Genomic DNA, 15,576 nt, shown 5'->3' with positions numbered 1-15,576 from the left:
AAAGTTATATGGAAGTTATAACAGCAGTGGCAACTCTAAAAGGCAGTTCTTATCTCTGTGGTAGGTGGTTGGACAGACATGAGCAGAGCAAGGACAATGGGCCAGGTACAGAAGGTCACCAGGGTGGAAAGCTCACGAACAATTGTGGGCAATTATAGGGAAGGACTTCACCCCCAGGGCTCTTTCCTCCCCTAACATATCCACTGGTCCTGTGGTTTGGATCCCTGACCTCTCCTCCCTAGAAATAACATCCAGGCCTCAATTGTATTTCAGCTGCAGACCCAGAAAAGTAGCAAAACCAGACAAGTGACCCGCAGCTGACTTCAGAACCAGCTGCATTAGACAATGAACCCCTGCCCTGGAGCCAATCAATCAATCAATCAATCAGTGGAGACTCCTCCCTGAAAGGATACACCTGGAAAACTGCTGAATATTGTATTGAGATCTTCCTCTGGGACCATCCCTAAAATCTCAAACCTTAAGACAGTGTTTCTCAACTTGGCTGCACATTAGAATCACTTGAGAATCTTTTTAAAATCCTGATTTCTGGGCCTCACCCTCCGGAAATTCTGTTTCTTTGTTACTGTTGTGGCCCCACCCCATAACAAAGAAATAGAATTTCCGGAGGATGAGGCCCAGAAATCAGGATTTTAAAAAGATTCCCAGGTGATTCTAATGTGCATCCAAGGTTGAGAACCACTGCCTTAAGAGGACCCAGGGGTGGGGGTGGGGGGCACACCCTGGCCTTTCCCTTTCCCTTCCCCCTCCTCCTACACCTCCTCTCAGGCACATTACTGTTACCTTCCTTACTCCCAAGCTCCAAAGGCCCTTCCTTTACCTCTATAACTTGATTTCTAAGCCCATTTATTCTACAAATGACTTCTTTTACCTCTGTGATTTTCCAAATAAATGTTCTTTTATAGTTTGAGTATTGGCTCTGAATTATTTCCTAGCCAGAACTCAATTACTGAGATTGCTGAACCCAGGTCTGGTCTGACCCTGAAACTGGACAACCAATGGGTCAGGGCTGCCTAGCACTACTTGAGCCAGTTAAACAGAGACAGGGTTGACTCATACATGAGCCTTTATGCGAATAATGCCTGCAGTATGGGAGAGCAGCAGGTCATCCATGAAAATGTGCTCTGCATCCCCCATACGCCAGCTGCTTATACCGAGTAGGACAAAGATAACTCTGGAAAGTATACGAAAGAAATAAGAATGGGTATAATGGTGATAGGTTACAGATAATGTGGATGGGACCCCATTGTTTGGGAAACAAGGTTGTTCATATTTCCATGATAATGAACTGCATTCCAAGGTTGACTCCCAGGTCCAAGGTTGATTCCCAGTTTTGGGAGGAGGGAAGGGGGGTTGGGGGAGGGGTGGGATGCCCACAACTCCCAGCCAGGTTAGAATGTGATTTCTTTCATCAGAACAAAGCAACCATGGTTAACAGAGCATGATTAATATTTCTTATAACTATGGCTCGTCCCCAATATTCTATTTCTGCCCCTAACAACTCCATGGATCTAACACCTGTGTGGTTCTCACCACCCACAACATAATTATCGATACTGTTGGATTATAATTTACCACCAGGCCGTTTGTTTTATACTTATCCCATCTGGCTTGTGTTCCATTCTATTCCCTTTTCTGCCCCTTTGGATAGATTAGTTGTTTAGAATTAATTTTCCCTCCTTTTGTCTTATCAGCTATATCCCATTATTTTAGTGCTCTAGAGTTCACTATATACATCTTCAACTTATCACAATCTTCCCTCAAATGCTATTATACTACCTTATGTACTCCATCATATCTGAGTCTAGAGAAGCATATCTTGAAGTTAAAGTCCACTTGCTAATTTCCAAATAAAACTTTTTATATGGAAATTGTGACTCTTCAGCCAAAATGCCAAGCCTCAATAAGATCTTATTTTGGTTATTAGAAAGCTCCTACAATCAGAGTATCTCTCTCCCAAAGTTCCCCTTCCCTAAGACCTCCACTTCCCCACTCCTCCACGCAATTGTAATACTAAATGTAATCAGTGCTCTTAAACTTAATTTCCATCCAGCATTTGCAGAACTCTGTAAGTTCTCCCATTGAAATACGTTAGCATCCATAAATACCCCTTACTGTGTACATTACACTGAACTTTAATATTATCTATATGAATAACCCACACCTATGGTTTCCAGTTTTGCATGCCAACATGGCAGGTCACACACATACACACACACACACACACACACACACACACACACAAAAGAGTGCCTTTGGCGGTCCTGGATCTGTCTTTTGCTTCAGCAGAGTTTGGAACAGACCCAGGGATGCACCTTCTTCCATTTTTGGGCCACTCTCCTGAGTCTTATCCAGTTATCACCTTTAAAACCACCTCCGAGACCAGCCAACACACTGTTTTGTTTTTTTCCTGCCTTAAGTCCTTATTGCTGAACAACCATGAGCTCCCAAATATGTCAGAATTATTCCACCGAGATGGGGGCTACAGTCAACCGCCTGGCCAACCTGCACCTGCGGGCCTCCCACACCTACCTCTCTCGGGGCCTCTATTTTGACTGAGATGATGTGGCTCTGAAGAGCATGGGCCACTTCTTCAGCCAGTTGTCGGAGAAGAGAGAGGGCGCGGAGCATCTCTTAAAGTTGAAAAACAGCGTGGTGGCCGCATTCTCTTCCAGGACGTGCTGAAGCCTCCCAAGATGAGTGGGCAAAACTCAGGATGCCATGGCAGCCGCCCTGGTCTCTGAGAGGAACCTGAGCCAGGCCCTTTGGGAGCTGCAGGCCCTGGGTTCTACCCACGCAGCCCCTCAGCTCTGTGACTTCCTGCAGAACCACTTTCTGGATGAGGAGGTGAAACTCACCAAGAAGATGAGCGACACCTGACTCACCTCCACAGGCTGGCTGGCCCCCGGGCTGCACTGGGTGTGTATCTCTTTGAAAGGCTCCCCCTCAAGCAGGACTAGGAGCCTTTGGAGCCCAAAGGCCTTTGAGGGGCCCCTGTGTTTGGCTTTTGCCTGAGCCTCTCCCCGAAACTACTAGCCATTCTTTTAACCACCTTGAAGCCCTCTCCCATGCATTGGACCAAATGAAACAATAAAGCTTTTTGCAGAAAAAAAAAATCAAAAAAAGGAAAAACATCAGTTCCGAGGACTGTGACCATTATAAGTATAAGACTTGAATATTCATTAGTGCCAAGAAAAAAAAATACATGGTCTGGTAATTTTGTTTGCTCCAAATGACATTAGCAAACATTTACATTATTATGGAAGAATATTTCTAGTTATAATTATATCAAATATAATTTGTAATGAATGATATTTGAAATTGATAAATTTCATTTTAATAAAATTGCATCAGCAAATTATTCAAACTCATTAAACCTTGAAAGGAAAATATAACCAAAGTAACATAATTATAAGGCATGTTGGCGTTTGCTGAGTAATCTTTCCGTTTGGGAGGAGATGTAGATAGTGAGGTCTCCGGTCTCTAGAACGGAGAGCCGTCTTACATGCCCATGTCCATATGATCTCTTCTAATTGATGATAGGTGTTATAACTTCAAAAACAAGTAGGTTTTTAAATGTCACTGTGACCAAGTATGCTGATTATTATCTAAGTGTTTTCAGAGAGACAAGGAGACCTGGTTCTTGTCTTCTAGAAGGAAAGATTTCAGTCAAGAGACAAAGTGTAGAAAAGCAAGCAAGATTTATTGACTGCAGCACAAACATACTCAGGACAGTGAAACAGGAGGGGCGTCGAAGAAACAATGAGAGCCTGGGCTGGGCTGCTCTGGCTCACTGGGACATCAGAGAAAAGGGGTCTTGGAGACAGGTTTAGGGGGTTAGCCCAGGACGAGCTGCCGCTGCCCATTGCTCCCCTGGTTATAAGTCTCATGGGGTCCCTTAGAAGTTAGGGGATATGTGCCTGTGGAGGAAGGAGAAGGGAAAGGAAATGGCAGAGCTGTGCTCCTTGGAGGGAGAGTGAGCTGGGCCCTTCATTTTCAGGGGTTTTAAAGACTGGGTATTTAGAGAAGGTCATAGAGGTGAATCAATAAAATATTCATCAGCTTTATGCTGATGCACCAAAATGAGATCTATTCTCTTAATTATTCTGTTCTTGGGTGTGGTTGGCAAGAGGCACTACTTGGATTTATGCTATTTGTCTCCCAGAGCAGGGTGATTTAAGCTGTCTACCCTCTGGCTGCGGAGAAGTGCAAACCATTTACTCTTAAGGATCCTTGGTTTAGGGAAGATAGGATTTACCAGGTGGCTGCAAACTGCTGTTTAACTCTCTGTCTTAGTTTCCCTATGCACTTGTCCTGGAACTTCCCCAGCCTCTTACTATTCTATAACATACGTGCTCCACCCTTTCCATTCTCCAGGTTTCTCTGGCGTGTTCTGTGCCCCAGGAGGCTGCCTTCAGCCCAGACTTTGCCGTAGGATTTTTTGTTGAGTTGGGTCGGTGAGATACTCTATTAAAGTTTGGAGTCTGGGCAGGAAAGGATGCCCAGGGACTCTTCGAGTGACCTATCTTTTCCCTGCTGAGACGCTGGCTAATATTGGTCCCAGAAGTGACCCCGGGGGGTTGATGCACGAAATGGGATTTTAGGATTGTGATGTTCACATGTTTGAGTGCATGGATAACCTCGTTGTTAGGAAATGAAATATGATGTATCGTGAGATAACATCACATTACTGAAATCATCATGAAAGGTGGCATGTGATGAAGTATAGGGAGAGAACAAAGTAGTGAGAAATCAAATATCTGTGGTACTTAGCTGCTATGGCAACCATGAGGTGGATTGTGGAATGGATTGAGCCCTGCTGGCTGCTCTGGAGAGCGTACATAAAGGATAAACTTAAAGTCTAGAATTCCCAGCTCAAAGCACTAGTCAATGAGAAATTCCAGTAGCTTCATAAAGTCAGAAACACCAACGGCTCAGATTTTGCAGAAAAGGAGGTTTTGATAACTTCACTAGATAAAGAATTCTGTCAGAGGGCAATGGAATGAGTAGTAAAACATGAAAGCTATTGTTATCAGTTCAGGTCATGTGGCCAGCTATAGAGCATTATAGCCTCTAGTCTTAAGTTGTTTTTCGCCTTTTCCTTCTTATTGAGGACTTATAAGAACTTTAATTTCAATTTACAGCTCGAGCTCTGAAGCTGCTTGCAGAGCCTAACTTTGCCCTTTGGGGCCCTGGAACTGCCTGCAGAGCCAGCAGCCCCCACCCCATCCCCTGCTGTGCTGATTGTACTGTTTGATGAATTATACACCTTGCATTGTTTTAAATAATTCTCCTTGTACTATGGTTATGTGCTCAAAGATAGTCTTTTTATTCTACAGGCCAGAGCTGAAAGTAGGACGGACTTGACAAATGTTTATTAATATATTACCCAATGTTCTTACCTCACAACCCCACTTGCTTGATCACTGAGTCAGCCAATCATTGAAATTCCAGTTGTAAGTTTATGGTGTTGTATTCCCTAGCAACCCATCTTTTTGATCAATATCTCTTTGCAACTTTTGACTTTATAAACCCTGCCCTATCCCTCCATAGTGGAAATGTTTTCTTAGTTCATACTGAGGACTGGGTTTCCCAGTTTGCAAATAGCGATCGGAATAAACTCTCTTTAAATTTCTTTTTTTTTTTTTTTTAAAAAAAAAAGGTATCTCTAGACTTCTGTTTACATAACATTTTATGAAGAGTTCTAGTGGTGGCTAACATCACAATGTAGGTTTTAGTAGGAACTATGACAGAACTGATATCACTCAGCCAAGCTAATGTGGCTGATCAGACTTTGTGTTTCTCCTGTGTTGGGGTCAGAAGTTCTCCATCCAGGCAAAGGTCAAGAGTTGAAGCTGAGTAGCAAGAGGGATGGACTGTGCTGGTTATTCTCTGTTTGCTTCAACTAACCCCTACGTTGATCCGAACCATGCCCCTTACCCTGTGTGTCCCAGGACACTGACCTTTATGAATTCTGTTACCAAGCTTCCCTTTCTCTTGACTTCCAGATGGTTTTGGCCAAAGGGAGGCAGCAGCAGGGTATTGGAAGGTGACCACCTTTGCTTGGTCACACTTTTTGTTTATTTGTTATTTTATTTATTTGTTTTTTAAATATATTTTTATTGATTTCAGAGAGGAAGGGAGAGGGGGAGAGAGATGAAAACATCAATGATAAGAGAGAATCATTGATTGGCTGCCTCTTGCACACCTCCTACTGGGGATCAAGCCCACAACTCGGGCATGTGCCCTTGACTGGAATCAAACCCGGGACCCCTCAGTTTGCAGGCTGATGTTCTATCCACTGAGCCAAACCAGCTAGGGCTTGGTCACACTTCTTAAAAAATATATATTTGTATTGATTTCAGAGAGGAAGGGAGAGGGAGAGAGAGAGATAGAAACATCAGTGATGAGAGAGAATCATCAGCTGCCTCCTGCACACCCCCTGCAACCCAGGCACGTGTCCTTGACCAGAATCAAACCCAGGATCTTTCACTTCCAGGTCAATGCTCTATCCACTAGGTCAAACCGGCTAGGGCTGCTTGGTCACACTTTTGGCGGTGGTTTTATTCTGTGGTTACAGCTTTTGTCCAGAAGTTCTTTTTCTAAGACTCCACCCTTTTTCTAGGCTCCCAGAACACTATTGCTCACTCTAGCCCCTTTGCTTCTGGGATGGCAATGATTTCCCGCCATTGCTGATCCCTGGATGCTTTACCAAGCCTTTTGGTTCTCTTAACCTCACCTATACCTCTTTAGATGATACTTTCACGGAATTCTCTCAGTTACAGCCTCTGTGCTTGCCATTTCTTTCCTGCTAATACATTGCTACACCATGGAGGAAAGGATAAATTGGGAGGAACCAGGTGAAGGCAGCCATTGGAATGCCACTCCAAGTGATGGGGGGAAATGCAGCTAGGAATGCAGGACACAGAATACTGAGAACATGGGCACAGACAACAGTTGGCATCCTAGGCAAGCAATCTGCATTACAGAGTAATAGCAAGGAGTGGAGGCTTGAATTGTCTGGCACGTGGAATAGGAAATCAAGAGTCCAAGAGTAGGAACTTCTTGGGAGAATCTGGTAGCAAGTAGACAGATTGAGAGAATCAAGCTTTCCAGGTGTCAGGGCTTCAGGCACTAGCATTCTTGTCTCGGCTTGGGACTTTGAAAGTGCATGTAAAAGCTTCAATCTGGGTGATTCCATTTCTGAACAAATTATCAAACAGTGGTCCATTGACTCCACATCTATTCATCAAATATTTATTGAGTCCCTTCTATATTGTAGGCCCCAACTTGAACACCAAGGATATAAAAGAGAATCAGAGCCCAGCCGGCATGACTCAGTGATTGAGCCTTGACCTATGAATCAGCAGGAGGTCAGAGTTCAATTCCCAGTCTGGGCACATGCCCAGATTGCGGGCTCCATCCGCAGTAGGGGGCATGCAGGAGGCAGCCAATCAATGATTATCTCTCATCATGGATGTTTCCATCTCTCTCTCCCTCTCCCTTCCTCTCTAAAATAAATAAAAATATATATTTTTAAAAAGTGAATAAGATACATTACCTGACTTCATGGGGCTCACAACCTTAAGAGATAAAGACATGTATGAATGCAATTGTGGTAAATGGTTACCAAACATCTTATCTGGATATATTCTGCATGTACCTCAAAGTACATATACATGAAACTTAACTCATTATCTTCTAAAACCACAGCTCTCCTCCTTCACTCTCCATTGCATGAACAGCATGGCTATGACATCGTCTCAGAGAAACACAATGTGACTCTTTTTAACTAACGCACGGGTTTAACCCCTTCCTCCAATGGAGTTGACCATTCCTCTTTTTAAAAATCTATTGTGCATATCTCTATTAGAGTGCTTTTCCTACTTGTGATTCTGATACACAGCCAAAGTTCAGATATAAATTCATCCTAAACTGAGGTCATAATTGGTCCTTAGACAACAAGGTGATCTGTATATTATGTGTGTGAGTGACTGAGAAGAGTCTTAATATTTTAGATAAGTGAATGTGTGTGTGTGTGAAGGGGAAGCGTATTAGTAGCTCTAGCTAGAAGCCTGGTCATCCCTGGTGGAGATGTTAAAGATATAGTGTAGCTGGTTGTTCAACCAGGGATTCTCAGGCTTCCATCTCAGGATGCCGGCGTCCCCACATCTAAGTTTCTTCATTGTTACTAGCACTTTCGGTCCTGAGGGACTGACTTGTGTTAATTGAACTCAAACGAGACTGCGAAGCCAAAATGTCAGTTTATTATTCATTTGCAATAAGAAATACATGTCACTGCTTGGCAGTGCGTTCTTTCCTGTACAGGGAAGTCTCTATTACAGCTGGATGCAACCCTTTCTACAGAGGTAGATGTAGCAAAAAGTAAAAGGGCTTCAGCCTCGGCCCCTTGCTCTCATGAGTCCCATGAGTGTTGGGAGTGGCTGGGAGCTACAGAGTGTTTTAGGTAGAGATGAGAGCCAGAACTGCAACCAAGAAGCATTTCTGTGTAAGCATTTTTGGTAAATTGACTAAGAGATCTCATAAAAATGGGTCCTGAATTTTCAAGACTAATAATTCCTGGTGAATTATTTTTTTAGTAGAAATATTTATTTTTATACTTAATTTTAAATTTACAATTTTGATTTTTTTATTGAAGAAGGTCCATCTGTTAGTATTTCCGCCCCTCTCCCCAAGTGTGGATCTGCCCCTTAGTCTTTCATGGCGGGATATAGACTCTCTGCTGGCCTGACCAGGGAACCCTCTTTCATGGACAAGACTCGGTTTACCTTTCTGTAGATTTCCATGCCTCTCACAATTCGTCTGTTACCACATCATTGCTTCAGACAGAGAAGAAGCAATTAAGTGACAGTTGACACCCTGTATCCCATAGAGGTATTTTTGAGAAGACCTTGGAGACTCCTGAAGGAGATCTGAGAAGTTTCTCAGTACCTTCAGCGATTCATTTATTATTTATTTGTATATTAATTAATTAATTGTTAGGACTCATCTGAGGCTATTCTTCCATTGATTTTTAAAGAGAGTGGAAGAGAAGGGGAGAAACAGAAAGAGAAACATAAACGTGAGAGAGACACATCGATCGGTTGCCTCTAGCACATGCCCTGACCAGGGCTGGGGATCGAGTCTGCAACCCAGGTCCATGCCCTTGACCGGAACTGAACCCAGGACCCTTCAGTCCACAGGCCGATGCTCTATCCACTGAGCCAAACCGGCCAGGCCCTTCAGTGCTTCATTGAAAAACAATTTCTAAAGTTGGTCACTCTTGTCTCCATTTTGTTGCTGTTCATCTGTTTCATTTGAGGATGGTACTTTTCGGACTTTTTTTCTCATATTCTGGGAGTTATGGTGCCCAGTGTACCCTGCATAATAATAACAATGAGGCCATTTTCAAGTACTTTTCACCAATTCTCTGATGTGCTTCTTGTCAGCCTACCTCATGAGGGGGCATGAGTTACAGAAGACTTGTCAGGGGTGAAGTGATTAAAAACAAGTTTGTTTCCACTACTTTCTCTTCACATATTTTAAAAAGGGAAATACCTTGCTAGATGGGCCTGTAGAAATTGCAGGTATAAGGCTGTTTCTCCAAAATCCAGAGGCATAGCTCTTTTAAAGGTAGACTCACACAGCTGCAGCGTAACTGGATTTCACACTGATTTCAGAGCTCACAGCTTCAACTTCTCTAAATATTCAGAGCAAACAATCTTTTGAAGATTGATTTAGCGTAGAGTAGTAAATTTCTTTCTGTGCAGTAACTGTACGTTTCCACCTTCTTTGTTCATTGTGTGTTTTTATTTTGTTTTATGTCCTCAGACAGTGCTACATGGGAATCACCCAACATTGGAGGGCAACCTAGATCTTTGGTGATGTAAGGCTGTATCCATTTCCTAGGGTTGCCATAAAGACGTACCACAAAGTGGCTAAGAATGAGAAGAAAATTTACTGTTTCACAGTTCTGGGATTCAGAGGTCCAATGGGAAGGTGTTGGCAGGGCCATGCACTCTTTGCTCCATGCTTTCTGGGTATCCTTAGCTTGAGGCAGCATAACTTCAATCTCTGTTTCTGTGTTTTGTTTTGCTTTCCTCTAATATTTTTATTGATTTCAGAGAGGAATGGAGAAGGAGAGATAGACAGAAACATCAATGATGAGAGAGAATTGTTAATCAACTGTCTCCTGCACACCCTCTACTGGGGATCGAGCCCACAACCCGGGCATGTACCCTTGACTGAAATCGAACCAGGGACCCTTCAGTCCACAGGCCAATGCTCTATCCACTGAGCCAAATCAGCTAGAGCTCTGCTTCTGTTTTCACATGGCCTTCCTCCAGGTGCCTCTGTGTCCTTTCTGTCTCTTCTAAGGACATTTTCAGTGGATTTAGAGCCCATCTGAATCCAGTATGATCTCATCTTGATTCTTACCTTAATTATATCTGCAAATGCACTATCCTATATAATGAAAGCCTAATATGCAAATTGTCCCCTCAGGCGGTTGTTTGACAGAGAGTTTGACCGGGAGACCAGGAGCTCGACCACTCGTTATGACAGGCACTGACCACCAGGGGGCAGTGTGGAACATGGTGGGCGCCAGCAACATGCTGAGACCTCTCGCTGGCTACCTGGGGGCAGGGGTGTTGGGGATGAATGTGTGGTGAGAATGTGGGGTGTCCTCCAAGCTCAGTCACACTCCCCCTGCTACCCTTCCCCGGGACACCAGGGCTCGTGCACAGGGAAAGCCCCCCCCCCCCATCTCCCCTCTCCCTCGCACTCAGGTTCCAAGCTGCACACGAAGACCCCACAAGGAGCCCTCCCCGCACCGCATGGCCTCTTCTTGTTGAGCTGGGCTGTAGCTGCAGGGACTGCAGAGGCTGGTAGGGCTCCCATGGGTTCGTGCAGGAGCTGGTCTACAAGGCCAGCCTGGAGAGAGCACACTGCCCGCCCGGCTTCTCTATGGTGCTGCTGGGTGGCCCAGAGGCCCACACTGTGCCCTGGCTCCCGGCTGCGCTCACCACATCTCCGTGTGGGGACTTGGGTTCTGTGACTCAGGTGGAGGAGGGCATGCGGGGGCCCAGGGGCCCAGGTGCTGCCCAGGGCCCAGAGGTTAGCTGGGACCAGCCCTTCCACGCCAGATGCTTCAATTGCTGGCCAGGCCTAGGGACTGCACCTGTGCACGAATTTTGTGCACCAGGCCTCTGGTTTTCAATAAGTTCACATTCTGACGTTCTGGGTGGACATGAATTTTGGAGGACATTATTCAACCCACTTCAACTGAACTTCATTAGGTGCTAGGGACACAGTTTCTTTCCTGTCTGGGAGATGGTACTTCATGGTTGGGAGCTCAGCAGATATAGCCCATCCATGCTCCCACCAGCCATGGAGCTTTGCAGCTGCCAGGAAGCTGAGAAAAAGCTGAGGTCAAAAGGCAAGGGTCACCTCTGCCCAAGAAAGAGAGGTGAAAAGCAGAAGTTGTTTGTAGCTGTGAAAATCTCCTTCAGCTTAATTTCCTTCTGAAACGTCAACAGAGGCCTTCTAAGATTTGGGTGTTTTCACAAAAACTTTGATTTCTTTGCTCTTTCTGAAACATTTATGTTTCTGCTCTCCATGATGGCTCATTGTCCTTGCTGCCCTTGCTCCAGGTTCGAACACAATGAGTACACTTTGCCTTAATCCTCCTGCTATTGGTTTCTCACCCTCCACTTCATTCTTTACCCTCATTTTCTCCACTCTCCCTCATTTTATTCCTTTTTCGTTTCTCTGTTTTATCAGTGTCCAAATCTATTTCTGTCACATAACGACCTAGGTCCCTCAGACCCCAGTGTGTACAGGGCAGGCAGTAGACACAGGTGGATTCCAAAAACACAGTGCATGTCTCTGTCTCCCAGGAGTTTGTACATTGGTGTGGTCATTGTCTTGACACACCTTTGTCATTTTATTTATTTATTTTTTATTTTTTAAAAATATTTTTATTGATTTTGAGAGGAAAGGAGAGGGAGAGAAAGATAAAAACATCAATGATGAGAGAGAATAATTGATTGGCTGCCTCCTGCACGCCTCCTACCGGGGATTGATCCCACAACCTGGGCATGTGCCCTTGAGCAGAATCGAGCCTGGGACCCTTCAGTCTGTGGGCCAATGCTCTATCTACTGAGCAAAACTGGCTAGGGCAACACCTTTATCATTTTAGGTATTTAGTTTTCAGAAAGTGTTTATTTAAAATATATTTACAAAATAGGTAACACATTTGGAGTTAACTTGTGTATACAGGCCCACAAAGTACTCTCTCTATATATATTAAATTCTGGTCTTTTAGTCTTTTTGTGTTTGTTTTGTTTTAGGGATTTGGGGTTCAACAATCATAAGTGACAAAGCCCTAACCGGTTTGGCTCAGTGGATAGAGCATCGACCTGGGGACTGAAATGTTCCACGTTCGATTCCTGTCAAGGTCATGTACCTTGGTTGCGGTCACATCCCCAGTAGGAGGTGTGCAGGAGGCAGCTGATTGATGTTTCTCTCTCATCGATGTTTCTAGCTCTCTATCCCTCTCCCTTCCTCTCTGTAAAAAATATCAATAAAGTATATTTTTTTAAAAAGTGACAAAGACAGAAAGGTTTGTACCTATCATGGGCAATGTCAACACACACCATCCAGAGGGAACATCCTCCTTCGATATTGTTTTCCCATTCCTTTCAAATTCTACTTCATTCGTTTCTGTGGAGCTGTACAGATAGCAATCATTATGAGAGTCATTTCCATGTGAGGGCCATTTTCTCTTATTTTCTGCTCTTGCTGGGACTTTGCCTATGTTGTGATTATTTTTCCTGGTTGCTACTTCTTACATTGAAAAAACATTTTTTATATTCTTTTAATTCTTCCTTTCCCTATAGTGAGACAATTACTGTAAAAGATTGGCTTCATTCAGTACCTGAGCCAGACTGGGACTAGAAAAAGAACGTCCAAGTCTCCTTACTTCCGAAACCTGGCTGTTAGCTGTCTCCAGCTCAATGACACTTACAATTATTCCAGAAAAATTACACTTGTGTTTCATTTTTGTTTTAATCACTTTCTCCCTCCTGTCTCCAATCTTTTCTCAGTCCTTCAAGACATCTTATTTTTTTGAGACTTTCATTCAAGAGAAGCTGAAAGGAGGGGCACTGGATTTTTCCCATTTATTTGAATGGGAAATAAATGGGAAATTGACCATGTGTCAGTGAAATATATGACAACATTTGCATTCCCCAAATGTGCTTACATTATAGCATATAACTCTCACCCGATATATAAGATACATGGTGTGTAGCTGAAAATTTCTAAGTCGTGGCAGACTTATCACAGTAACTAAGCAGGAGACGAGGGGCAGGGAACAGACTCTCCAGGGATGCCGTGGACCCATGGGGACTATGTGAAACATTAGAAACCAACAGATTGACCCTGAAAATGCCACGGGACTTGCAATTTTCTCGATTTGGATAATTGTGACAGATACTTCAAAGCCCGCAGGGCCTGGAATATTTATTTATTTACAGAAAAAAAGTTTGTTCACCCCCCAATTTATTCATTTAAAAATATTTTTTTTTATTGATTTCAGAGAAGGGAGAGAGAGAGAAAGAAACATCAGTGATGGGAGAGAATCATTGATCAGCTTCCTCATGCACACTGCCCACTAGGGATCGAGCCCCAGACCCAGGCATGTGTCCTGACTGGGAATTGAACCATGACCTCCTGGTTCATAGGTCAGTGCTCAACCACTGAGCCAGACTGGCTATGTGACCCCTGCTTTAGGTAGCTCCCTCTCCGGATGGGGTTATTGATTCCGTGGGCAGCTCCTTTCTTGATTGATTCCAAAGCCTCCTCTGTCAGGTGGCACTGCCTATAGCTGCAGCTACACCATCGCTAGAGCTCGTTCTGCATCCTGGTGACCATCCCTGCCTCTGGCCTGGCTAAGGCCTACAGGTAGTTCTCATTGCTGCCAGTCACAGGGCGCAGCACTGTTTTTTGTTGCCCCCCTTTACCCCTGCACACACTATGCCCTTCATGTCTCCAGTTGGGTTGTGCCATCTATTTCCTTCTGAGACCCCGGCCTACCTATGACATGCCACATGCATTGTATTGTGCTAGGAGCAGTAGGAAAAAGAAGGCAAGGCCAAATACATATATTTGTTTTTATTGAGGTTTTGATGACGACGACCGGTAAGGGATGGAGGTAAGATAAACACAAATGACTATTATATGAGGAAGACTGCAGTAAGAACAAGAGAGACAGACACCTACGAGAGAAGGGAGAGATCATATCTGGTTGAAACGCTCAGGGAAGGCTTCATGGACGAAGTGGTGCTTGAACTGCGCCCGAAAGGATGGGTGAGTTTCAGAGAGGTGGACATTTTTGTAGAGGAGAATTACAGGTAGGTGGACAACACAGGAAAATAAACGATAATCACCAGTTTCTTTATATAGACACTTGGCAGAACACTTGGGACATCATTTCATTTTGTCCTCACAATGACCCCATGAAGCAACATTGTGTGAAGGACTTTCGCCTGTGTTCTAGGGTTACTGAGAAGCCCAGAGGCTTTTTGCTCAGGCCAATGAGATGGTCAGATTTGTGTGCCTAAGGGAATAGAGGCCGGGTGGTGTACAAAGGGGTCGGAATGACGGTGATAGTAGAGGGATTTGAAAGGACAGGTTAAGGCTGACAGGCCAGAGGAAGAACTGAAGCAAACTTGGGGTTTCAGGCGTGGCGAGGTGGTGATTAGGAAGTTGGCGATATCAAGAACAGAGCTGGGAAACACAGCAAGAAGAGAAGGCTTTAGGATGGTGGGGATGGGGGGTCATCAGGAAGATCACTTTGGATATGTGAAGCTAAAGATACAGAGGAAAATTCCTACTTCTAGAGATGATTCTAATTTACTCGGCAATTAGAGGAGCAAGAGGAGTTTATGAGGATATTCTATCTAGGCTCTAAGAGAGTCTGATAGTTCAACACCTCTGTGGCAGGTATGACAAAAGTGTGAGTGTTGGAGAAAGTTATAAAAACAGGGGGGAAGAGTACCTTCTGGCCATTGACTCCTTAGCAGGACCGCGGATGGGCTTCGGGCACCCCTCCGCCTCTAGTGCTGAGGCTGGAGTTTATGAAATCCATCTCCCCTGTTCCTCTGGGGCCACTTAGGACTTTTAAAGAACATTGGGTTTTGCCAGATACACCTGATTCATAAGAATCATTGGACATAGATATGCTAATTTTTTTCCAGCCTCAGTTTGCTGGACTCAAAAACTGTACTCCGAGCTGTTATCTGCCTTCACAGGCTTGCTATGGGGCTGGGAACATGCTTTGAAAAAAAAAAAAATGTAAATTGCTAAACAAACGCAATGGACAGGAGCTCACAACTTTTTCCAGGAAATTCACGCATCCATGTAGCGTGTGTGGCCCGGGCTATTTTCGCCGTCCTCTGCCCCTGCCTGTCCTCTGCTGCGGACAGCTAGGAACCTGGTCAATAACTGTCCCGAGAGGACCTGATGGCCCCGCGAAGGACGCAGGTCAGCGATCCA

The sequence above is a fragment of the Myotis yumanensis genome, unplaced genomic scaffold, assembly GCF_028538775.1.
Source record: "Myotis yumanensis isolate MYYU_CA2020_CCGP unplaced genomic scaffold, mMyoYum1.0.hap1 SCAF_9, whole genome shotgun sequence".
Taxonomy (NCBI): Eukaryota; Metazoa; Chordata; class Mammalia; order Chiroptera; family Vespertilionidae; genus Myotis; species Myotis yumanensis.
This window is presented reverse-complemented; position numbering follows the sequence as displayed.